Source organism: Panthera onca, chromosome D2 (assembly GCF_046562875.1).
Source record: "Panthera onca isolate mPanOnc1 chromosome D2, mPanOnc1 haplotype 2, whole genome shotgun sequence".
Lineage (NCBI taxonomy): Eukaryota > Metazoa > Chordata > Mammalia > Carnivora > Felidae > Panthera > Panthera onca.
This window is the reverse complement of record NC_138349.1, coordinates 8,176,523-8,201,552: the sequence shown is the minus strand read 5'-3', so window position 1 is coordinate 8,201,552 and position 25,030 is coordinate 8,176,523. Positions and strand designations below refer to the sequence as shown.

Sequence of the window (25,030 nt, the reverse complement as noted above, 5' to 3'; positions counted from 1 at the left end):
GCCACCCTCCCTAGTAAAATTAGGGTGAGAGTATCTCCCTTACAAGCTTGTCGCAAGAGTTTGCAGAATGCCTACACATAGTTGGCCTCCCCTAAAAGGTAGGCAGCATGAAGACGTGTCATCAGTGACCATTACTATTAGGACTTTTCATGGTCAGTGAAGGCCAAGAACATTTGAAGTGGAGTCAAAGACGGGAAATCCTAGCACGTTATTTTTCCTTAGCTCTTGAGAATGAATTACCCCAAAGGGCAGTGGACTCACCTCCGACCCGGCACACACACATACAGCCCTCAAACAATCCTACCTGTCAAGGCGGGATTAACTAACCCTCCATTAAAGCCGCCTTGTATTGGCTGGAAGGCCGAACAAGGAGAACTCACCGGCAGAAACCTTCCCTTCCCTTGAACCCAGAGGCCCACGCCTTATCAAAATATGTGGACCAAGCAACAGCCAAGCAACGTTTCCTAAACTGTCTTCCACTGAGTGCTCTGGTCGTTGTCAATACCTGCTTTGTGCTTAAATTACTCGGAGAAAAGGGGAGATGGACAAAATCAAACAGACTTCTTTACCAACAGGACTTTCTGAAGCCTTTAATACTCTACTGAGCCCTGTGAATCCACAGGAGGGAACAGAATACACAAAATTTCCAAAACATAACCAGCCATGGAATTTTCACTAATGTCGCAAGGAACCAGCTTGAGAAATGCTAGTTAGTGAAGGCTGACATCGGGGTCAGGGCAGTTCTGGGAAGAGCAGAGGAGTCGGGGTGGTGTGGGCGGGGGCGGAGGCAAAGTGCTCTGGAACCAGGCCAACATCCAGGGCTCTGCCGCCCTCTCATCTCTGAGAGCAGTTGGAGGGACGTGACAGGAGCCTCAAGGCTCACATCTCTGCCTCCCATTTGCTCAACCACCCTTGACCCATCACTTGGTACAAACAATTCTTCCAAACCAAAGAAACAAAAGGGCAAGATCCCCTACTTGGAAATCCAATCACTAAGCCAAGAAAACATTTTTTTACATGTTGAAGACAAGGACAAGCGGGTTAAAAGAAGGCTCCAACCAGGATCCCAGCGGGGAGCGTGTTCGCACCCTTCTGTGTCTCTGGCTGCAGAAAGTCTAATTAGATTTTTTTAAAAACATGGTCTTTGAAGCTCTAAGACAAGAATGCACAAAATCCGGACCCAACAGAATGGGCAAAATATTCCCAAACACAAACAAAGGTTTCTTATTACAAGCAAAGTAAGTAAACGGATCTGGGTAGTCGGGGAAGCGGACAGTCTCAACAGGGGGGCTCTGGGACACGGTGAGCCCAGGCATTTGTACCCCTGGGCAGCCTGCCCCCTCCAGCCAGACCGCTACTCCAGTCTTGCTTCTTCCACATAAAACAGGGCGCAGAGAACTAGGGCAACCACTCATTCACCTGTCTGTCCTTTTGGCCCGCGGATCCCTTCTGAAGGGTGACTGTGTACCAGGCACTGCTGAAGAAGCCGTGGAGGTGTGGAGACCCAAAGCCAATACGAGATGGGGGCGGGGGGCAACAGAATAAAAACGACACATGTGGTCTTTGCCCCCAGTTCCTGGCATACGGCTTCTAAAACGCTTGGAATTTCCCAAGAGGTGACAGGAGCACCTTTTACCCTTCAGCCACACCTGAGCTTATGCTAATGAGGTGACTCCTGAATGAAGCCCCAGGGAGCTTTAGGATGGGGCTGGTCACCAGAATGCAGGAGCCTTGATTAGCCAGTTAGAAGGCTGGAACTTAGGGCCCCACTTCCTCAACCTCCAGGGAGGAGACGGAGTTAATCATCAAGGAGCAGTGATTTATTAGTCATGCCTGTGCAATGAAGCCTCCATGAAAGCCCCAAAATGCCAGGATTCAGAGAGCCTTCTAGTTGGTGGAGATGCTGGCAGGGTGGCTCGTCCAGAGAGGAAGGCAGGAAAGCTCCACACCTCCTCCCCCCACATCCTGGCCTCTGCTTGTGTTCGGTCTGGCTATTCCTGAGTTGCTTCCTCTATAACAAACTGGTAATGGTAAATAAGGTGCTTTCGTGAATTCTCTGCGTTGTTCTAGTGAATGATCAGAACTAACGAGGGGGCCCTGTGGGAACCTCTGAATTTGTAGCCAGGTCAAACGGAAGTTGGGTAGCCTAGGGACCCAGTATTTGCAACCGGCATCTGAAGTGGGGGCAGTCTTGGGGGACGGAACCCTTAATTTGTGGGGTTCGTGTGGGCTCCAGCTAGTTATTACTGGAATTGAATTGAATTGCAGGGCACCCAGCTGGTGCCTAGGGAGTTGGAGTTGGTGGCAAGGGGGAAACATCCGGGGGACCCTCTTTGAAATACAAAGCTATCTTACAAGTTTTACCAAAACATATGGCCAGTAGATAGTATGCAAAATACCCCTTGATGATGTTGATTAAGAAGTCACATGACCATATACCATACACGGCTGGGCCCTTGTACGTGCAGGGCCGGCAACTTTGAGGCTTCCCGACCAAGCCTGGTGTGGACGCGAGTGGTACAGAAGTGACGGTGACAGGAAGGACTTTCCCCACCGGGAGATTATATCCTGCCAGGAGTTAGAGGCTACAGGGTAACAGACAACACATGCGACAAACCACAGCGATAAAGGCCATGAAGAAAATACAAAGGGAGCATACAATGAAACCATTAAAACAGGTGTCCGCAGTGCAGCACTAGGGCTAGATAATTCTTTGTCATCAGGGGCTTTTCTGTGCGCTGACCTCCACCCCCGCTGAGACTTGCAGCCTAACAGTAAAGGGGGTCTAGCAGCAGGAGGTCCAGGGAAGGCCAGTGGGGACGGGACACCTGAATGCCAAGAAGGAAGCCAGCCACGTGGGACTGGGAGACAGAAGGACCCTGTGAAGGTGAGAAGCCGGGGGTCAAAGCCCAGGGGGACCACCAGGAGGGCAGACTCCTGGGCTCTGGGGCAGGCGAGGGGTAGGAACCAGATGCACGAGGAGGCAGGAGCCAGACTCTGTAGGACCTGGAAGGCAGGAGTCAGGGCTGAGATTCGTCCAAGTGGAAAAAAAGGATGCACATTACATATTCTCTCAAAAGGATCTTTACAATATGTGTAACTATTAACTAACATAACTCGGTGAGGAAAAATCGAACCAATGTCGCTGTGTTGAAAGGAAAATGGATTGCCGTTGGTGTTCCCGAATTGGCCTTTTCCACATGCCACAAATTATCCTGAGAACAGTCGCGCAGAGAAACCTAACACTCAGGTTGTTCTTCCTTAAAAAATCAGCAGCGCCTTTCCCTTGCACTTGACCTGTCTGGAATGTCCACATTTTGGTGCCGGTCGACTCAGATTAGTCAGGACCCTTGGCACTCCGTGCAGGTGCTAAACCAAAGCACTCTGCTATATATTCCAGTGAGATTGCTTCCCAGCCTGGGCTCAATGCTGTGCCCTATGGATGCAGACTGTAATTGTGGGAACTGGTACCACCGTGAGAGATCAGATAACTGGTCCCCAAATAGAAAGCATTCAATTACCCAGCCCTGGCTAGGATGCCCCCTATTAACCTATGTACCCCAAGCATCATTAGCAAGCCATTTATAACAAAATTGTAATTGAGAGACCCAGAAATACCACTTTAGAGTAAGTAATTGAATGCCCCCTCAGTGTAAGATCGATAAAGGGCATCCAATTTCACCCTAGGAAAAAACTTATTAAATTATGGTGGCCAGGAGCTGATAGAGCAGAAGAAAGATGTACAAAACTTCAAAAGAAATCTGGATGGAGTTAAATAAATAGCTTCATTTAGGTAGAACATTTACATCTGCCCGCTGGGAGAAGAGAGAAAAAAAAAATAGCTGATTACGTGATTTTCCTTGACTGTTTTAAGGAAAAAGATCTGACGGGTCTTAAGTAACCTTTACTAAAAACACAAGGCTTTCTTCTGATTAGCGTGTCTAACTGCTGACATTTCCTTTGGGCTCTGTGTGTGGAAATACATTTCTTCAAGGAATATTCATCAACAAGTGCAAGAAGGAACATTTTTTCGTATTTAGCTCGAAGACATCAGATTGTCTCGGAGACTGAGAAGCAGCAAGCCTGGAGAGTCCCGCACAAACAACAGGTTACCAGTTCCGACCTTACGCCCGGAGCTTTACGCTTTGGATCACAATGCGGTCAAATCAACAGAATAAAGCCACAACCCTCAATTGTCACACTCACCGTCTACACAGCATAGCGGAAGGAAGACAGTCAGCAGTCCTGCGGGCCAGGATGCCAACGCCGTGTCCACCTGGTGACTTCAGGCAAGTCACTTAAGTGATGCGGGCCTCTGTGTTCTCAAGAGAAATCCTTGACGGTTACAGATCCCATGCACAGCCCTGGAGCCTGGATACGTGTGGCTTTGACATTGAGCAAGTCATGATACACGTCTCTTCCTGTGTGCCTGGATGTAAACTGGAGATACTCACTGGACCTATACCACAGCGTTGCCGTGAGCCTCGAGTGACCAATTCATATGAAGCGTTTAGGAGAGTGGCCCATAGTAAGTGTTAAATAACTATTAGCTATTTTTAGACAGACATAGTCCCGGCCCACGAGAAGTATTTGATAAGTAGCAGTGGATTATTCTTTACTGTAGATTACACTGTTGGTTCCAGTTTATTACCCGGCCTCGCATTCTGCTCTCCGTCGCACGAGTGACTTTGCAGCCCCTTCCACGAGCAGAGCGGAATACGTTTCTCCACCCTTTGGCTTCAGGTTGAGACTTGCTCTGGCCCACACAATGAGCCGAGATGACAACGGGCCAGTCCCAAGCCCAGGCCTTAAGACACGTCACGCGTGCCCGCCTTGCCCTCTACACCTCTGCGGTCGCCATGGGAAGAGTACGGCGGGCAGTGGCTGGGGTGTATAAAAGCTAACCGATCCGCTCTTCCATAGGTTACGAACACGAGGTGTTACTAAGTTAAACCGGTACAACTGTACACTTGTAAGTTCCCCCAAAGTGCGTTTAGAGGAGTAAAGTGAATCACGAGCGGTTCAGGCCAAAGGAACTCCTCCAGAGACCCAGTGAATGCACTGAATCCATGCGTTTGCCTAATGGAACCCCCTGGCTAACACCAGAAGCAGATATGCCAAAACAGTGCTGGCAACCCAGAGGGCAGCCGTTCTCAAACAAGACCAAACTGCCCCAATGTCACGCACCAGGTTACTTCCTGGCAAAATGCGCGTTTGTGACAACCACGGCTGTTATGTTTTGTTATCTGGACAGCTGACCCCCATTCTCCCCCCCCTTTTTGATAACGACGCCTTCCTCCCCGCCTCTCTCTGGGACCACTATAATTTCTTCGGTGCTTCCTTGAGCAAACCTTTCCTACAGCCTAATCCTTATGATGTCCTTGCCAGATTTCACCTTTCCTGATGACTGAAACAACCTCCTCTGTGCTTGGTCTAAAAGAGAGGTCTTCAAACTGTGTGATATGACCTGCAGTGTCTTCCTGGCGGGCCCAAAATGTGTGTCCTATCCTACACAACACAGGTCGTTTTTAAAAGTTACTAAAAAAAATTGTTTTGTTCATGTTTATTTAGTTTTGAGAGAGAGAGAAACAGAGCACAAGCAGGGGAGGTTCAGAGAATCTGAGGCAGGCTTCAGGCTGTGAGCTGTCAGCACAGAGCCCAACGTGGGGCTGGAATCTGCAAACCGTGAGATTATGACCCGAGCCGAAGTCAGACATTTAACCAACTGAGCCACCCAGGCGCCCCTAAAAGTTATTTTTAAAGTATACTTGACTGTAGGGGCTGAGTGGCTGTAGAGCCTGGGTGGCTCAGTTAAGCATCAACTCTTGATTTAGGCTCAGGTCATGTTCTCAGAGCTCGTGGGATCGAGCCCCTATCTGGCTCTGTGCAGACAGTGGGAAGACTGCTTGGGATTCTCTCTCTCCCTCTCTCTCTCTCTCTCTCTCTCTCTCTGCCCCTTCCCCATTCATGCACTCGCTCACACTCTCTCTCTCAAAAGAAACATTGTTAAAAAGTTAAAGCATACCTGACTGCATATTAAGTTCATCATCAACACTGTATGTGTTAATAATGACTACTTCCCATGCCTTACAGTATAGAAAATATATTCCAGACTATTCTTTCATTCCATAAAATACATTCGTAAGAAACTGGCATTTCTGCTCTGATCAGATCTCCACAGGAGGCAGCCAACTCCTCCCCTGCATCTGGCCTAGAGTCCCGGTGATTTGCAACTTACTAGAAAGTTTGGATGTAGCAAAACATGTTCTCTGAGCAGTGCAAACAAAGGGTTTCAGGCCTTGGAGTCAGGCAGACCTGCATTTCATTCCCACTCAATTCCTTTTTTTTTTTTTTTTTTTTTTAATTTTTTTTTTTTAACATTTATTTATTTTTGAGACAGAGCGAGATAGAGCATGAAGGGGGGAGGGTCAGAGAGAGAGGGAGACACAGAATCTGAAACAGGCTCCAGGCTCTGACCAGTCAGCACAGAGCCCGACGCGGGGCTCGAACTCACATACCGCGAGATCGTGACCTGAGCCGAAGTCGGACGCTTAACCGACTGAGCCACCCAGGCGCCCCCCCACTCAATTCCTTGCCAGCTTTGTGATCGCAGGCAACTGACTTAACCATTCTGGGACTTTATTTCCTCATCTGTACAATGGGAGTGAAACCATCAGTGCTGCCTAGCGTGGATGTGAAGAGGAAATGAGATGATGTCCATAAAATGCTCACTCCAGCATCTGGCAAACTTCAGTATATGGCAGGTGTCCTTTCCTTATTGGGGAAGCCCTCTGGCCCTCACTCCAGGCCCACTTGTATACAGAATTCTAGGCTCAGGTATCCGATTTTCCCGTCTGCAACTACTCGGAAGCAATGAATCAGAAGAGGCAGGTGACAGTGAGAGGCAGGCACAGAGAAGTCAGCCAGGTTTTTAGCAGAAATGACACGTCAAAGAGCAAAGCCAACTGGGATCTCCCAGGTGCCCCAGGAACCAGGGTGGGGAGCCCTGCAGAGCCTGAAACCGCTGCGGGTGCATCTTGGGAAAAGCTTAGCCCCTTCAGAACGATTATCCGTCCACAACTTGCTTCAGTGCTGGACAGAGAGGGTCAATTTTCCCCAAATGTGCCTGGTCCCAAAGTTCTAGACGTCTGGGCTAAGCAGACCGCTTCTTTACAGAGGGAGTTAAGAGACGGCAGAAAGGAACTCGTGGGGGATTCCTGGGGACTTCCGCTCTAAAGTCGTTCATGCTATGACCAATCTGCAAATGACGGTGGGCAGTCAGGGCCCAGGCCGATACCTGGGCAGGCTCTGGTGAATCAGACCCGCAAGGTACCCACTCATCCAGGCCCACAGGTCACAGATAAGGAAACCGAGGCCCAATGTGCTTTTGTACTTCCCCAAGGATGTGCAGCTCGTAACAGAGACCCAGTGTCCTGATCCCAGTCTTCCCGCATACCTTATCAGCGGGGAGCCCACCCTAACCTCCAGCCCTTCACCCTGGCCCGGCCCGGGACAGTCCTGCCCCTTCCCACCCTTCAGGAATCCACCCCCACCCTCCCCCCCACCTAAAGAACAGATCTGCACAGAGATACAGGCAGGACAGGGGGCCCTGAGAAGCACGTGGGAGGGTGGTAAGGCGGGTCCCTTAGGCAGGCGCCTGGGGCACCAAGTCTTAAACGGTCCATTCAGACTCTATTCATCACGCAGGAGTGTCTCCTCCAGCTGAAGAGTATGATGGGCGACAGGGACAGCACCAGGATAGGGACAAGGTGTGCAGAGGCTGGCCTGGCACCAAGTGTGGGGCAGGGGACAGAGGTGGGGGCCGGTCTGCTAACAAAATGCTGAAGCTAAGACAGCAGAGAGAAATGGAAAGGGCCGCCCTGTGGGGGAGGCAGAGGAGGCCCCAGCCCCGTGCCCCTCTTTTGTTCTGGCACATCAAAGGGAAAAGCCTGGACCGAGTAGGACTCAGGGGGTGGCTGACCTCGACCAGCTGTGCTTTGGAACGCTATAGCCACAAAGGTAGCACCTTCCAGACAAGGCAGGAAGCTACTGCACAGGTTGAGGGGGGCGGGGGCCACTCTGAGCTGGTACCCGCAGTGTGTTCTCAATCCAGACCTGATCACTAACACTCCTGGCTGGTAACCCTGGGCAGGTCACTGCAGCTCTGGGCCTGTTTCCTTGTATGTAAAACGCGGAGCTGGCACTACCTGTTTCAGCCTGAAAAGCTGGTGCATGCGTGTTTTTACACTGGGCAAAAAAGCTGGACAATTAACCCAAAAGATACAAAAGCATCTTTTTCCTTAGCCCACACCCCATTTAAAAAAAAAAATTTAATGTTTACTTATTTTTGAGAGAGACAGAGAGAGAGAGTATGAGCAGGGGAGAGGCAGAGACAGAGGGAGGCACAGAATCTGAAGCAGGGTCCGGGCTTTGAGCTGTCAGCCCAGAGCCCGACGCGGGACTCGAACTCACAAACCACGAGATCGTGACCGGAGCTGAAGTTGGACGCTTAACTGAGCCACCCAGGCGCCCCTCCTTAGCCCACACCCGTAAGTACATGTTTATCAAGCACCCATGGCATTCGCTAAAGCTAGAGATATGAAAAACGCACAGCCCAGGCCTTCTGGAACATTCCATCTAACTCCAGAACAAAGCCTCCAGAGGGTCCAGGAAAGTGCTGACACTCAGAATTACATATCCCATTTCAAGGACAGCCCCGAAGCCCAGGAATCTGCAGACCTTGGGAAGAACCAGCACTGACTGGTTCACGGAGCTGAGGGGCAACCTCACAACAGAGTCACTGACCCACAGGATCAAAAGGGGTCTCTGTCATGCTCTCTGAGATGGTGGCTCCCCCAACAGGGTAACGTGTCCCAGCCACCCTCATGCAACTACCTGATACTTGCACGGAACACAGTCAGACACCCCGGTCTCTCTGCCAAAATGATCAGATTCTCTCAGCAGACGGGAAGGGTGGACAAGAGGCTTCAACATGTTCATGCTGCAGCTGTCACACAATGATTCAATGTGCACAAGACGCTTTGTGACAAGGCCGACAATTTTCTTTTTCTGAAACCAATTGGGGGGAAAAAAGCTACCTCTGATTGCTCATTTTATTATTGCCAGGGGTACTGCAAATGCATACTAGGGAGCCATGTTCGGTCTGTTTTAAGATCTTAAAAATTAAAAATTAAATATCACCCTTGGTGCAGCCTGGGATATATACCCCAAAGCCGGTTTCCGGGGACCCCAGAGGACGAGAGCGCCATGTGAGGTCGCTTCTTGATGGCAACCTTCCGAGGTCAGCACGGCGACTCCCACGTTACGTGTGGGAGACCGAGGCCCAGCTGGTGAGAATATAGCCCCACCACCACCGCCATGGCTAGCGGGTGGCAGGACCAAAATGCAACCGTAGGCCCGTTGGGCTGCAGAGCCCGTGACCTCTGTCCCGCACTGCACCATCACGTAAGACGGCAGCTCTGGGAGAAACCTGCACAGAAATCAAGGCTCCAGGGGCAGCAAGGACAGCCATTGCTCAGCGCACTGGCCGCCCTGTCTCCCAGACAAGGAGGGGCGGCTCGAGTCGGCCGATTCTCCCTGGAAGCTCTACGAGGGTGGAGTCAGTGCTGCTCAGCCCCGAATTCAAATCAGTGCAGGCACAAGATTTCCCACTGAAGCTTCAGCATCTACTGCCCCTGGCACTGGCTGGGTACCCACTAAATAGTTTTGTTTTTAAATTAACGAGTGAAGGAGCAAACTCCCAGCTGAGATCCAGAACGGGGCTTTGGCCACAAGTGACACGAGCTAAAATGTATTAAGGGTTTCGTTGTGCCCAGACACCGGGCTGGGTCTTCTTTTTTTTTTTTTTTTTTAATTTTTTTTTTTTTTAACGTTTATTTATTTTTGAGGCAGAGAGAGAGAGAGAGCATGAATGGGGGAGGGTCAGAGAGAGAGGGAGACACAGAATCTGAAACAGGCTCCAGGCTCTGAGCTGTCAGCACAGAGCCTGACACGGGGCTCGAACCCACGGGCCGCGAGATCATGACCTGAGCCGAAGTCGGCCGCTCAACCGACTGAGCCACCCAGGTGCCCCAGGGCTGGGTCTTCTATGGAGGATCCTGTTCATGCGTCATGATAGTCTAGGAGAAAAGCGCAATTAGCATTTCCACTTTGCAGAGGGGGACGTCGTGGCCCCGAGACTCGGATGCTATACCCCTCCTCTTCCATATGACTTAGAGTAGAGAGAGATCAGACCGGGGGATCAGCAAACCTGGGTGAAGCACCTGCCATGCCCCTCATCCTCTCCCTCCCGAAGCGGACACATCGCATGCCCCGGTGATCTCAGGAACCCATCTATGTGATATATTCTGTTATTACTCTTTCTGCACGCTTTCAAGGGTTCGCGCACCTGCAACAACAAACCCTCACTACCAGGAAGAAGGGACACGTTGTCGGACGAGGGGTCATTGTGGTTCTCGTGCAGCAAGACCACAAAGATGACAGGCACATCCTAGTTGCCTTTCAACCACATTCCCTTAACACAAATAAGAAAATGAATACAAAGCAGCAGCAGGTCCAAGCATGCTGCACAGAGACGACGTCTCAGGGCCAAGAGGCACAGGGTGGCTCTGCCCCCTGTCGAGTCCCCAGAACCCTCCCGCCTGCTTGGACAGGAATTCGGGAAGAGCGGAGGGCCGCCGAAGGACAGAGGAAGCCCAACCCAGATGTCCTTCAGTTGGGGCGAAGAAGAGAGGTCTTGCATAGACACACGGCTCACATGTTCAAAACCGACTGCGAATAATGATTTTGCAGATGTACCACGGCACCCTTCAATGAATAAATTAAAGGCAGCACAATTGAATGGGGAGCAGCTGGTACTCCCCACCAGATGGCTTTGCTGATCTGAATAGTTTTAAACATTGTTTTATTTCCAAAGATAAGCAAAATAAGAATCTGGTTAACCCTTGAATAAGAAGAACCTCCGGAAAACACTTCTCTGGAATTTATTTCATTTTGATGGAAAGCGTGAACAATCGGGCGGAATAACAATGTCCTGGGGCAGCGGGGAGGGGGAGTTTAGAACAAGGTGAACCCGGATTTCTCCAGGGCGTTGTCTGCAGTCAGTAAACATTCACTGCCTGCCTCCAGGCCTGGCCCTTAATAGCTGTGGCAGGAAGACAACTCCAGCACCAACCCCGGCTTGGGGGCATAGACCCCAGGTGTTTGGGCAGGTGCACCAGCCCCCCAAGGGTGTGGGGGAGGTGTGCCGGGGGCTGCGGGGAAGCTACCAGGCAATGTGAGGCTTCCAGGTTCAAAATATTTAAACACATCGAACACGAAAAGCATTGTTTTTAAGTAAAGTTAAGTTGGGATATCACTAAGTGATACAAAATCTGCACAGAGCTGGAGGCTGCCTTGCAGTCTGCACACTGCGGGGGGGCCAGCGGGGGGCACCCCAAGGGGAACTGTCCTCTACCTGCAGGGTGCCCTGGAGGGGAGTTCGAGAAGCAGTGATATAGGGCAGGGGGGGTGGGGAACCACCAGGAACCGAGCGCCTGCTCTTGTGGCAGGCGCTGGACTGCCTCCCCTCTACCTCGAGGACCCAGCGAAGCGAAAGGCACATTCTGCTCCATTTTGCAGGTAAAACAAACAGAGGCTCTGGGCAGTGAAGTCTCTCGTCCCAAATCACACAGCAAGTAAGGCGCAGAGGTGGATTTAAACCCAAGCTGAAGCCCACACCGCCCCCCCCGCCACGCCCCCCCCTCCCCCCATCAGTGCAGGGAAGACAGAGACCCGAACACACACATTGGAACCCTCTAGCTGTGGGGGGTGGGAAGGGGAGGGATTTGCTCTCCACTTACACATCTCCATCTGACTTCCGGTTTTACTTGGTTTTACTTACATCAAGCAAGCATTCCTTCTGCAACCACAAAGACAATAAAGACGAAGTAATAACAATAAACGTGGAGTCAAACAGGGCGGCAAATGGAAAACGGACCGGGGCCAAGGCCCCCAGGACAGGAGTTGCCATCTCTGAGCCCCGGTTTCCCCTTCTTCGGGAAACGAGTGCACTCTTGTCCCGCGCCCCAACTCAGGTGGCATGGGGTGATGGCAATGAGGCCCCGGGACCCCTCGAGGCGGGGTCTGGTGGCACTAATGGGCTTTGTGCAAGGTGCAAACTGGAAGTTACCTGGAAGCCTCGCTTCATTCATCTCCTTATTTCTCGAATTATCTTTGCATTAATGGCATCTTCCCACAGGACACACCGGAATGCTCAATTACCATTAAAAAAAAAAAAAATCCAATTCCCATTTCACTAAGAATGCCGTGCCTGGGAGTGAGCCCTGCCCGCTCCGCCGCTGCCATGGAAACCCCGGAGTGGGGGTGCTCGCTTCTAAACCTGCACTGTCCAAAGAGCACCGAGGGACCCTGAGCACGAGGGACAGAAGGACCCCACAGGACAATGTCTCGTGCTGTTTACTGATGCCAAACGAGGCCTTGACGGTGACGACCCAGGATCGAGCGTCATATGGACACACGTGCGGGGCAATGAGCGCGTTGCCCGCGTGGTGGCAGAGAAAAAAGACGAAAACCCAAACCGAGAAGGATGCAGACGTACACACGGGCCCATCTGGTCGCTGTGTGCCCTTGGGCAACAAACTGCTTCACCCTTCTGTGCCTCGGTCTGCTCATCTATAGAATGGAGACAGTGACAATATGTCATGGCTGTAGGTATCGAATGGGGATAATCCCTTCGAGACACTCGGGTGGTGGCTGCTGACACCGGGGCGGGGCGGGGGGAGGGCTCAATTAGCAGCAGCCGAACCACGATCCTCATTTCTCTTCCTTCTCTCCCTCCTGTCTCTGCCGAAAGGAGCTCAGCTCAGCGGGAGGATGCTGGCCTGGTGCGTGAAGACCCAGCCAAGTCTGGCTGCGAGGCAGGAAGGAGAGAAGCTGCAAAGGCTTCATATGGGCAATGTCTGGAAGGACCAAAATAGGCCTGTGGAGGAGCCCCCCCCTCCCCTTCCCCGCAGTGACATGGCAATGAGGACACCAGTGCCACCAGAACACCCCCCGAGCCAAGCGCCGCCTCTTGGATGGAAGGAGAGGCCCACAGAAGCAACTGAGCTACCAAATGGTGCTTTCACACCCTCCTTCAGACTTTAGAAGACAGACCCAGTGTCTGATAACCTCACTCATCCGTAGTCACAACTCCGTCAAATAAATAGGTCAAGCAGGTATTATTTATAGACGAGTATTACGCCGGACGCCGAACATGGATATGCCCAGGCTACGGAAAAGGAATTCTTTTCTCCACGAAGTGGAGACATCCTCAAAGTGTTTGGTGGCACATATTTTCCAAAAGCAAAACAAAACAAACAAAAAAAGCTCGCCAGTTTTCAATACTCGAAGCTGGAGAGGTGAACGTTCGGTAAAGTATTAGAACAAAGGTTATGGTCTCCAAGAATACCTGTTTCTCTCAAGCTGACACATCCATGCCCATCTTGCCAATGAACGGGGCTGCTGCGAACCCAGGAGAGAAAGCCTCCTTTTCACAAATAAGGAGGGGGGAGGGGGGGAGGGGGGAGGGGGGGAGGGGGGTGGGAGGAAGCTATACAGTGGATGCCATCAGACAGCTGAGCTACAAGAACTGTTCTGGATCCTCAGTGCTCTATAAACAAGTAAACAAAGCAACCTCTTCATATTAAACCACAGAAGAGTGGAATCTTTTTCATAAAAGATCTGGAAAGCATTCAGGCCTCATTATGAAGGTCAGGACTTGTTTGCAGAGAGCAGACCTTCTCCTGAGCTAAAAAAAAGAAAAAAACCTCTCAACTTGAAAAAAAAAAAAAAAAGGACTTTAAAAAAGTCCTTGTAGCTGACTTCCTACCAAGAACTTCTCTGGTCTCTGTTTCAGCAAAATAAATATTTGGCTAAAGCGCACGGATGTTCGGACCCGACAAAGCCAGCTCGCCGTCGGTAAGATCTCTCTCTGCACAACCCGAGCGCCTACGTGCTGCCTTCCCCATCCCTCCAAAGGCCCAGCAGAGGCTGTGGAACCAAAAAATGAGCACAGGACTTAGAATCCACGGGAAGGCATGGCGAGCCGAGCAGGAACATGCACCCACTGGCCGGGGGACGCCCCCAGATCCTGAAGCAACCACATCAGCTCTGACTTCGGGCAGGCCACCTAACCTCTGAGCCCTGAGCCGCTGGGCTGTAAATGGGGACATCATCCACTCCCCCCAGAACTACAGGAAGATTAAGGGAGAAACAGAGGCCCTGGGTGCCCCTTCTCCCATCTATTCCCACTGTTACCAACCATCTTCCCCCACACCACTGACCCAATGAACTTGACCCATGTCAAGTTGACCTGTCACCCTTCAGATGTCAGCCAGTGCCCCCCCCACCCCGCTCCCCGCACCTCATTTGCCCAACCCCTTCCATTTCTCATCTCTGTGCACTTCTTGGGGTAGCACCTGCCTTGACCACTGTACTGTGAGCTTCACAGCGGCAAGAGTGTCTATTCTGTTCACTTTTACAACTATTTCCTAAAGGAAGAAAATTAGGGAGGAAGGCAAGGGGTGGGGGGAGCAGGCAACATAGGTAAAAATATACTACATCGCATACACAGAAGTCCAAATAAATGTGGGGGGGGGTGGTATTTAAAATAGAATTGAAAATTCTGCCATTGTGCAACTCTGCCTCTCTAGGATTAGTCCTTATGTCACTGAAAACCCACTTCCTGGTGTGTCTTGGGCCCGCAGCCATCACTGGCTTCCACCATAGGACGGTGGGCTGGCCCGGGGCCTCATCGGCCTTAGGTCCCCGACGCCTCCGCGAGCCGCCCCCACCGCCCCAGTTCCGCAGGAGCAGAAGCCAGGGCCGCTGGGGCCCGTGACTGTACCTCAGTCCGGCCAATGTCAAGCACGCCCCTTCCCTTTCTAAATGAGCTTTCATACTTAAGAAAACACAAAATGATACGTCTTAGCAAATTATATGATTCTTATCTGTGGCCAGAAAGTTTGTTTTTTCCGTTCTGTTTTTACCCGTCTTCAGTTCTCATAACCCTTTCGCACAAATTTCTGAATGCACTCAGACGGCACCGTTACTCAGCACAGGCCACACATCCCAGGACTGAGTTCGGAACAAAAGAAAGGAAAGGGAAAAAAAAAAAAAAACCCTCTGCCCTTCGGATCATTTTCATTCCCTTCCTGTAAAGGGTTTGGAAATGTCTCGAAAACAAGTATGGAGAGCGGACTAAAAATCCAAATTACCTTTCTTCGCTCTCCTTTCTTTCTTTCCCTTTTTCTTCTGTGGCCCTCTCAGCTCCTTTCCCTCTTCTCTACTTCAGAAGAGATAAAATACCAATTCCCTCCGTAATTAAATGCGCTCCTCCACTTAATTAATTTGAGGGATTTACTGGGGTTTATGGGTGGGGGGAACAGATTCAGGTTAAACACTTATTCAGGGCATCGCGCGGGGCTGGGACGGGCAGGGATGGGAGCGTGGACCGCAAAGGGGCGGCCGTGGGGAGAAACGGATGCCTCCCGGCCCTTGCAGTGCACATGGGCCGGGCTGGGGCTCGAACCCCTGCTGCCGGGACCTGTTCCACCCCTGCTTCTGCGTCTGCTCCCAGGCCTTCCCCGCTGTCCCCTGTCCCCACACTGGCTGGCAGAGGCTGGAAGAGATGAGGTGATGCTTTCACAGTGACGGGGGCCGATCTTTTTTCTAAATGTTCCTACACCGGGATGGCTTTCACCTTCGGATGACGAACAGTTACGACCTGGCTGGACCCTCTTTGGCTGACTCAGTTCTTCTGAGGTTTTCACACCCTTTTCGCAGTTGTAAAACCTTAAGCAAAAGCGAATGGTTAGGAACAAATCCCCAAGGTGCGAGGAATGGCCAACAGCACTGACTTAACAATCTGGCGAAGAGATGGAGACATTTCAACTCGGACAGGGCGGCACCCTTACCTAGCGCTGGCCACCCCCCTCCCAGCAGCGTGGGTCAGCTCCCTCTGGGGCCTTGTGCTCCCTGCACAGCCTTCGGGGACCCTGCAGGGCCTTTTGGCCACAGGACCTGCGTTAGCATACACCTTGGCTTCAGCTTCCTGCCTTTGCCCTGTTCACCCCCACCCCTGCTTGGGTCTGATCCTCCCCACCACCAAAAGGGGCGTCGCAGCTGCAACAGAGGAGCCGTGTGCATGTCCCAGAGTAACCGGCTGCCCTTCCAGGAGCATCGCTGGGCACGCGGGCCCCAAGCCTGGGCGACGTGACAACCGCACCTCAGATACCACGTTCTGCACTCACACTGCAAGATCCGATCTAGTGCCAGGACTCCTGCAAGCAGTGTTCTCCAAGCCTCTTTAAAACTCTCTTTGGGGATTTCAAAGAAGAAATTAGGAACGTTGTTCAAAGGTAGCACGAAGCGCTTAGATTCTTATCGCCTATGGATCTTTTCTGGCCGGTGATTTCCATGCACATCAACGAAACCACAGCAACTCCCGCACTTGCTCAGACCGAACTGCTCAGTCACCAGGGCCAGGCCTTGAGGAGGGAGGCAGAGGAGAGCAAACGTCCGTCCTGCCCTCCTAAGACCTGCCCGCCCGTCCGGTCGGGCATGGAAGCCACCAGAACAGAACCCAACGTCTGAGAGCGAAAGGTCAGTCAATCTGCCGAAAACCTAAGCTGACTTTCAAGTCTGACCAACTGGGCCCTTGGAGGACGTTAGGTGTTGGGCAATTACGCTCATAACTGGACGCTGAGGCCGTCAAGGACTTCGGGGGAGCAAAGTTGGAAGCGTGTGAACGTCATTTCCCCAAGTACAATTGGGTTTTCAAATTTCATTAAAAGCTGGGTCTAACACATAACATGCAAACGGTGTACCGAGGCAATTATCCAGATACTTAAAGTCCAAATTCCCAGAACTTTTGCCTCAATGAGTGAAATAATAGAAGCAAATATATATATATATATATATATATATATATATACACACACACACACACACACACACACACACACACACACGCACACACGAGCAGATGGCTCATTCCAGGACTAGCTGCCTCCAGTCCTCCCCTTCTCAGGGGGTCAAGGCAGAGCCAAGGGACTGGCAAAGACGAGTCTGCACTTGTGTTCCACGTGCCAATCTCTCAGGAGCAGGGTGGTGGCTACGAGCACGTGGGTCACCCAGTCGGCCGGGGTTCCCGTTCTGGCTGCAAAGCCTGACCCCCAAGCCCGCCTCCGTTCCCCATCTGAAAACTGGGGATGATGATGCTAATGTCTAGTCTAAGCCAACTGCAGAGAGCACTGAGATAATCCGCGGGCAGCGCTGAGCAGGGAGCCCGGCGCCCCCTTAGTGCTTGAATAGTTGGCACCTCTCCTGATTATGCTTTTCCTCATCATTACTAGAATTCCTCTTCCCAGTATTACTCCTGCTCTTCGGGTCTGTGTTTCACCAACATGTCAGGTGTGCCTCAGGTTCGGTCCGTCTCACTCAGCTCGGCGTGTCATTCGGGCCTCTTCTAGAAGGCTGGCTCGCTGAAATGCGTCAGAAATGAATTAACGTCGCTTTGCTGCCTGTTGCCACAACTGATCCTTCATATTCTAATCCAGAAAAAGAAGATCAAAACACATGCATTTTAATGTCTCCCGAATCAGTTTAAAAAGAATTGCTATGCTCTTATAAAAAAAAAAAAAAAATCTGCTTTCATATCAATGCCTTGATATCCATACTCTTAAATACAAAGGGGGGAACAAAAACAAAGAGGAAACAGTTATTTTAAAAATAAGACATTGTGGGGGCACCTGGGTGGCTCAGTCAGTTAAGTGTCTGACTTCGGCTCAGGTCATGATCTCATGGTTCATGAGTTCGAGCCCTGCGTGGGCTTCTGTGCTGACAGCTCAGACCCTGAAGCCTGCTTCCCATTCTGTGTCTCCCTTTCTCTCTGCCCCTCCCCTGCTCACGCACTGTCTCTCTGTCTTTCTCCCAAAAATACGTAAACATTAAAAAAAAATTTTTTTGAAAGACCTTGTGAATAACTACAAAGTGTTCCATTTTAATGAGAAACACAAATTGAAATGATTAAAGCAGGATCATTTTTATCTTACAATGCTAGGTCTGATTTTGGGCCTCCAGCTCACAAAAAAAAAAAAAAGCACAGGAAGGAGATAATCCAAGCTAGGAAGAAAGTATCCCAACAGGTATGAGCAGGTTCCTCTCTGGGCTAAGCTGCAGCCAGACAAGAGTGAGACATGACCAGCAGGGAGGGGACTCCACCTCTCAGATCCCTGCACAGACATCCTGTTCAGCAGGGACCCCCGGGGGCCCCTCCCTCTGGGAGTCACGGGTCTGTGCTTCACCAGGCAAAGATACAAACGCCCACAAACCAACATCCCATCCGATTTCCCACTTCCCTGAAAACTCCCAAATGCAGGAAGAATTGGGGTCAACTGAATTCTGCAAGCCTGGCTTTTGTACACATCAATGCCATACAGGCCATAAATACAGCCAGGAGACACAAGAGTCTAGGGAGGTTCAAGTTCATCCTTGCTGTTTTCGGACCCCGTCTGCTGGCTGGAATGGATGGCAACCCCATGCTGTGATGTCACCATCAAGGTCAGCCAGTGCAGAAAGAGAAACTCAGACAAGCAGTGGGCAGGGCCTATGGCCTTGTGACAGCTGAAGAAGGTGGGGTATTTACCAGACAGTTTATGGTTTCCGGGGTAGAAATCTGAGTCACCGACTTTAAACGGCCGAGCAGAAGACTGATGAACCAGGACCCATGTCCTCCACGAGCTCCCACTGAGGGACACCTGAGACAGAGGCCAACCTGAGGCCCTCCCCAGCCACCCAGCTTATCCCCGCTGAACCAGGCCCCAAGCCTCGCCTCAGAAAGGCACAGATTTCTCTCTCCCTGCCTCGGCTTTGACATTTCCGGTTTCCCCTGGCCTAACCAACCAGGACTTTGAGGCATTAGGTTACATGAAACACAGTAAGAGTGAAGAAGTCACCCGAAGATGGAAGTGCCCCCGAATCTAAGTTCCCACTTAGACGGGACTGTTCCAACTTTGGACGCGTGGCCCCACCTGCTTCCCGGGGTGATGAGAGAATGCAGACGCGGCCCGGGGTGCTGCCAGGAGCAAACGGCAGAGGAAGGTCAAGTGGACAAAGAGGACTCTGCCCAGGCGGGAAGTTTTCTCTTGTCAACGTGTAATGGTGGCAGTGTTGTCTGAGAGACAGCTTTTAGAAGGAAAAACACCCAAAACCGCACACTTAGAGTTTCAGAATAAGGCACAACGTTGGTCTGAGTTCCCAACCACTCCCAGGCCAGGGCCCCCAAGCCCACCCCCGGGGGCATAACTTCAGGGAGGCCAAGCCTCCACCTCCAAGGGTCATATTCGATCTTCAGACAGCACGCTCCACATGAATCCATTCAACAAAGTTCACGAAACCCCCTACCGTGTGCCGGGCCCGTGTGTCAAGCCAGGGGCACGGCAATGAGCTAAAACGAGGCCCGTGCAGTGGGCTCGCAGGCCGGTTGGGAGAGGCATCCAGAAGCCCACAAGGGAGAAAATGAGTCAGATGGGCTGGCTAGGTGCGGGGGTGAGAACGAGCTGGCGCCTGTCACAGCCCACCATACCGGCACAGGACTCCTCCAGGGGACTCCAGAAACAGAGGGGCCAAGGCCTGGCAGAAATGAAACCCGTTTCACTTTCCGGGACACGTCTCTGTAGCTTAGTGTTTGCAGTATTCTCTCCCTAGGGCGCTTGCTGGTACTTTCTTCCTAGGTGGGGGGCGCATCAGAGCAGTGCCCATTTCCAAGGCAGCCCCAGGAGAGAAGCTGCAGGAAGGACAGGGCAGTGGGCAGCTCACTGAGGGCTTTCCCCTCCTTGACTGAGGTACCCTTGAGGCCACATGTAGGGCCAGGTGTGTGATCAGCCCCAAACCCCGCTTCCAGGCGAGCAAAACAAAGGGGGGGACAGCGGGCAGCTCTTGCTTCCTCCAGCGACCTGGCTCTCTGGCTCTGCTCCCAACAGGGAAGGGAGAATCATCACAACAGCATGTCCCACAGAGAGAGAGAAGGTGAGCCCCGCGCCCAAGTTGAAATGTCCCAGATTGAGTTCATTCTCCCAGATTTCCGTCAACCTGCTCTTCTCCGAAATATTACCATTTCGGCATGCGTTCAAGCATCCAAGGAATTAATATAACCGCCCGCATTATTTTTTTCAGACCGCGTCGTCAAAATCCACTGTGCATTTTACACTTCTAGCCCCTCCCAATCTGGATGCTAAATTTTCATCAGAAGTTCCTGATCCGTATCTAGATTTCATAAAATGTTTAAAAAGCAGAGTCAGTACTAGGAATTTATCCAAAGGATACAAAAATGCTGACTCGAAGGGGGCAAATGCACCCCAACGTTTAGAGCGGTGCTATTGACAATAGTCAAATTATGGAAAGAGCCCAAATGTCCATCAACTGGCAAATGGATACAGATGCGAGATACACACACACACACACACACACACACACACACAATGGAATACTACTCAGCCATCAAATGAAATCTTGCCATTTACAACAACGTGGAAGGAACTAGAGTGTATTATGCTAAATGAAATAAGTCAGAGAAAGACAATTAGACAATATCAGATGATTTCACTAATATGTGGAATTTAAGAAACAAAACAGATGAACATAGGGGAAAACAAAGCAAAAATAAGATAAAAACAGAGAGGGAGACAAACCTAAGAGACTCTTTTCTTTTTTAATATGAAATTTATTGTCAAATTGGTTTCCATACAACACCCAGTGCTCATCCCAACAAGTGCCCTTCTCAATACCCATCACCCACCCACCCCTCCTTCCCACCCCCCATAAACCCTCAGATTGTTCTCAGTTTTTAGGAGTCCCTAAGAGACTCTTAAATACAGAGAACAAACTCAGGGTTGCCAGAGGGGTGGTGGGAAGGGGGATGGGCATTAAGGAAGACACTTGTTGGGATGAGCACTGGGTGTTCTATGTAAGTGATGAATCACTAAGTCTACTCCTGAAATCATTATTACACTAACATATAGCTAATCTGGATTTAAATTCAAAAAATAAATGAATATAATTAATTTTTAAAATAAATAAAAATAAAAAATAAAAAAAAGGAGAGTCACATGCCCAAGTTGCTCCAAACACTCTTAAAAGTTTTCCAATAGCTGAACCGAATATCTTTTCAAATTGAAATTAATTAAAATTAAACTCAGCTCCTGGCGGGGGGGGGGGGGGGGGGGGGCGCGGGGGGGGGGCTGGGGGGGAGGGGCGGGGGAGGGTACCGGTCACATTTCACGTGCTCACGGACTACATGTGACTGGTGTAACCAAATGAGCAGAGCAGATACAGTGCCTCTCCGTTGTCACAGAAAGTTCTACTGCCCAGGGCCGCCCAGCATCCTGAGCTCCTTAACAGCAAGGTCTGTTTCCTATTTCCTTCATTGCCCTCCTTACCCAGCCTCCCAGCAAAGGCACTGAGAAGTCACTGTTTCCCACAAGTGACTCACCTAGGGCACCAGATAAAAAACACAGCTGCCAGACCCTGCCCAGGATCTACTGAATCTACTGGGGACACGGGGAGGCAGGTGGGCAATCACACCAGGGGACTTTTAAGCCTCAACCTAATGGCCAGAGTTTCCTTCCTTCCAAGTGTCCCTCATCCAGCCATCACCACTGTTCTAAGTTAGGAATTCACGGAGCCAGGGGGAGCAATCGCCTTGGAACTCAGCCAGGGCTGAGATCCCCCCTGTGCTGGGGGAGAGTGACGGGTCCCCTCTCTCCTTCAGTGTTCAATCAGTAACAAGAGACCAGCCCACCTGCATTCAGCATTCTTATCACCACCCAGGGACACCCCAGAAACACCAGCTGCCTCCTCCCACTCACTGCTGTGGTCCCCTGGTCACACTGAACAGCAGCCGTGAGGAAAAGAAGAGTCCCTTGCTTCCCTTGAACATGGAGCCGAAAGGTTCAGCTGGTCAAGCTGCACAAAAGAAGGGCTTGCACAGAACCAGTTGGTTCTGGGACTGCACTGATTTGCAAATAAAACCTTCCCAGACTGGGGCACCTGGGCCGCCCAGTCGGTTGAGCGTCCGACTTCGGCTCGGGTCACGATCTCGCGGTCTGTGAGTTCGAGCCCCGCGTCGCGCTCTGTGCGGACGGCTCGGAGCCTGGAGCCTGCTTCGGATTCTGTGTCTCCCTCTCTCTCTGCTCCTCCCCCGCCTGCACTCTGTCTCTCTCTCTCTCTCTCTCTCTCTCAAAAATAAATAAATAAATGTAAAAAAAATTTAAAAAAAAACCCTTCCCAGATGAAACCAGGGAGTGGTGGCCACGCCCACTTGCACCTGGAGGAGAGAGGAATCCCAGGCTTCACTTGAATGCAAGCCGACACCCAGAGGGTGACCACTACAATGCTGGATTCTGTGCTCTTCCCCGAGACCCACAAATCCCCACCCCCAAGTTCAGGTACAACGACAGTCTTCCAGTGACACCTGACTGCGGGATGCAAAACCCTAGTAGGGGCAGGAATGTCCTTCCGGGGCATCGTAGAGACCTTCTCTCTAATGGTTCCTGGTTCATCCATGCAACACAAACCCTCAGAAGGGCCAGAAGTTATCCCCCAGGGCTTTTCCATCTGGGGCAGGGGGCAAAGGGGGAGTCAGTCTCATGGTATGGTTTGTCCAGGCTCTTCCTTCGGGAAACTCCTCTTCTGCTGGTGGGAACTGTATCTGGTACGATTGTTTGGGAAACTGGCAGCATCTACAGGAGCCAAGCACACTCATTTCCAAAGACCAGCAGCTCGACTCCCAGGTACGTGCCCAACAGAACCGTGTCCAGAGGCTCATCAAAGATGCACTAGATGGAAAGCCATGAACCGGAAATTGTAGTGTCTGCCCACAGTCGACTGGGTAACTATAATTCAGCTGCGAAAGAGAACCGGCTACAGCTGTAAGCAACACCAGGGAAGAATCTCACAAAGTGTTGGACACAAGAAACCAAAAAGAAAGGGACCACGCTGCACGGCTCTGTTTATGTCATGTACACAGAGGGGGGAAACCAGCCAAGGCTGTGGAGGTCAGGAGGGGTTGACTAATGAGCGGAATGGAAACAAGGCGGGGGGTGGGGGGGGCGGTGCCTGGGTGGCTCAGTCGATTAAGCGTCCAATTTCAGCTCAGGTCATGATCTCAGGGTTCACGGGTTGGAGCCCCGCGTCGGGCTCTGTGCTGACAGCTCAGGGCCTGGAGCCTGCTTCGGGTTCTGTGTCTCGCTCTCTCTCTGCTCTTCCCCCACTTGCACTCCGCCTGTCTCTCTCTCTCTCAAAAATAAACATTAAAAAAAATTAGAAAAACAAAAAAAAGAGTGGAACCAGGGTTTCTGGGGTACTATTCCTACACTTGACCTAGGTGCTGGTTGCACAGGCGAGTTGTGTCTGCAACAGCTATATGCATACACAAGGTGCTCTCTCTCTAATGGATGTTATACTCCAAGAAAAAAAAAGTTCATACAAAAAGTTTGGAATGGGTGGTGCTAAGTTTCTGCCGCGTAAGGAATCAAGAGGGGAGCAGAGGGCCCGCGGGCACTCTGACACTGCGCGAACGCACCAGTACGGTCCAGCCCTCTTGCCTTGAAGGTGGATGTCCTCCCATCAGATGGGCGTCCGTTTCCTTTCAGAGGCGCCAAACCAAAGCCTCCCCTGCTTGTGCATTTCAGAATGGTTAACAGACCTCGTAACCACCGAGGGCTGATTTTATGACCCAGCTCGCAGTCCAGACGGCTAATGACCCCCAGTTGCCAGGCTTGATGGGTTTCCAGGGTCTAAACTGGCTCATCCAGGGTGAACATGGCCAGGAGGCTGCAAGCCCTGGGCCCTCCTCGGCCGCACTCAGGGCCTGCTCACCTGGGTGTCTGGGCCGGGCACCCTGGACAGGGGTGAGGTCCGAGGTGGGGGTTTTAAAGGGGCTGGCTCGCGTATTCTTTCAGTCTCTTTCCATCGAGGGTTTCTGGGGGCAGAGGCTGCACGATCAACGGCGGGGCCAAGCCTTCCTGCCGCACCGCCAGGGAAGGGAACTCATCATTAGGTCCCTGATCTCTTACTGCGCCACCAAGGGGACCAGTACCCCAAGGGGGTAAGACAGTGAGTCCCCACCTGTGGCCGTAGAGACTTTCCTCTCTGCAAGTTGACTTCCAGACAACCCTTCTCAACTCTCCCAATGGAGGAAGAAAACAAATAGGCCCTCGGGAGCCCTCACTGTCTCCGAGGAAGCCCAGCTCCCCTCCAGGTGGAAGGCAGGAGGCGCTAGGGGGCATGTGCTCCCCCCCCGGGGCCACAGGGGTGCCAAGCCGGGGGGAGGGGTGGCGGCGCGAACGGCGGCTGTCTCGGGAGCCCAGTCACCAGGAACAAGGACTCCGCACACTGTGAACCTTTTAGAGAGAAGCACAGGCCACAGCACCTCACTGGGGTGCGTGTGCCCCCGCCCTCACGCTCACTGGGCGCGCCCTGTCGCTTCGACAGGTGCAGACTCTGCCCCTCGGAGGCCTTCCCTCCCTCCCCTCGGGGCCCACAGCTGCCTTGTGCCCAGTCTCCTCCAGCTTCGTCCATCGTGATCTGGAAGTCTCCAACACCACCCCGCACCCTGGGCCCGACGGCTGGATGCACCAAGCGTGCTCACACACTACTCCCCTGTGACACACTCATCACAACTGAAATTGAGTGACCATGTGACAAAGCGTTTATGTCTAGTCTGCCCACTAGACTCTAAGCTCTGAGTCTGCAGGGCCCGGACACGTCTCAGCCACCACTCACTCGCCAGCAGCCAGCGTTTACTCCGTCATCTGTGTCCTTCTGTGAGCTAGGGCTCGCACGGTGAGAACACTGGGGCGCCCCAAACGGCTGACTGTCCACAAATGTTCTTTCTCTCCCCCCCTGACATCTCCCATGGCACAGCCGGCAGGGGGGTGGGGGCAAGTCCTGGAACCAAAATCTCAGC

At 51.8% G+C, this 25,030-nt stretch overlaps 1 protein-coding gene across 7 annotated transcripts in view; it reads right to left on the bottom strand.

Annotated features, from left to right (window-relative positions):
* CHST15 (carbohydrate sulfotransferase 15) overlaps nt 1-25,030 on the bottom strand; it is a 79,385-nt gene that overhangs the window by 34,573 nt on the left and 19,782 nt on the right. The gene's annotated exons all lie outside the window — the stretch shown is intronic.